Below are 1,793 nucleotides of genomic sequence, written 5' to 3' on the forward strand. Positions count from 1 at the left end.
TTTCTAGATTATTAGAAACTCATTACAACGAGAAGTATCAGAGAAAACACGTGTTTTCATTTTTAGAAACAATGCGGAAAGGGTAAGGATATGGACTTCTGGGAAGTGATGACAAAAAGTTACTTAAACCTACACACATACATATACATATATATATGTACGTATTGTGTTAAATTTTGGATTTCGCAAGGAAATAGGAAGGACTTTAATTTAAAGAAATTGGATGCTTCCGTAATTTTCAAACAACTTTGAAAACTTGTATTATTTGATTTTGGAGATATTTGTGCGATAAAAGTGCGATTTCTCTCTTATAATTTTATTTGTATCTGTTTATGGAGGATGTCAATGGGTTAATTTGGAAGATTTTTCTCATGCAGACTTAAAGGTTTGTGAAGATTGTTGGATTTCTGTTTTAGAATAAGACAAAAATGTCTTCTATTTTGACACCAAACGAAGGGATATTGATGAAGGTTAGTTTGCGGGAAAGTTAGGAGATATTTTCCTTTTCAATTTGGAATTGAACTATAAAGCATAGTTAACATAAGAAACAATTCAACTGGGTCATTAATTTGTAGATTTCGAAAGTAAGCCCAAATGAAAAAAACTCACAGGTACATTTTTGATGAAAATTGTATTTCATTATGAAGTTTGGATACTTGGATAGAAATGGCCGTCTCAGGAATATTCTTTTGAGGTAATTTATAAAAACTTCTTCCTACATTTCGGGTGGTATTTCTACCATTTACTTCAGTAATGTTTGTTGTTCTGAAATTATTCGAACATGGTCTTTTGCTTAGGACTGTCATGCCAGAGGACTTGGGCTCAATTCCCGCCTAAAGTTTTTCTTATTGATACTGCCTCTTCGAAAGAATTGACAAATCCTCTGAGAGTAATTCTTGTCATAAAAAGTGCCTTCTAAAATAAGACACTTGAAATGGGAATATAAACTGTAGGTCCCCTACATTCCTGCAGTTACTCGCACACAGGAAGATTTGAGAGTTGTAAGTCACTAGGCCCTGGTTATCTATGGACTGTTGTGAAACCTAATGAATGGTCCTCTGCAGAGCTTCACATGTCGTTATAGTATCCCACAATTTTGGTGATCACGCCATAACGTGAAATCACTTGACAATAAGGTTTCTCACGTTTTAAAACCATAATTGTTGTTAGAATTACATATAGCCCAATCCATGATCATCATGATCGCTAGCCAAAGAAATGTTCTATTGCTGCGAACGCCAAGAAATCGATGCATTTTTGAATTTTGAATATTAATCATCGTAATTTCCGTAAATTGAATACGTTTGAATCCAACTTTTAATAATTTTCACGCTACATAGGTGTTACATAATCAAAAATAATAAACGTTCAACTAATATTATGGCACTTCTCCTAAATATGACAGATGTCAAATACCAGCGCTACCAACTTAAAACCACTAAAAGAATTACTCTATATATCTACTTGACATATCTGTACAATACACTATAAGATAATTCATTTAAAAAAATGACAGAATATAAAAGAAGATTGATCGCAACATTGAAGTGAGCCAGTTTTATAGCAGTTTGATATCTAAAGCGGTTGCGGCTTAAAGCAATTTTCAGCATTTTGACAGTCAAATCTATATTTCCACGTGTATGTTTTCATTTTCTTCGTATGTCAATTTGAAGCAATAAGCGATGCGATGCTTACTTCTCTTAATGCCTACGACCTTATATACCTCCTACTGCAACCAATAAATCCAATAAAGATAGGTTTGCATATCAAAATGCAAATGACCACAATAAGTG

The sequence above is a fragment of the Eupeodes corollae genome, chromosome 1 (genome assembly GCF_945859685.1).
Source record: "Eupeodes corollae chromosome 1, idEupCoro1.1, whole genome shotgun sequence".
Classification (NCBI taxonomy): Eukaryota; Metazoa; Arthropoda; class Insecta; order Diptera; family Syrphidae; genus Eupeodes; species Eupeodes corollae.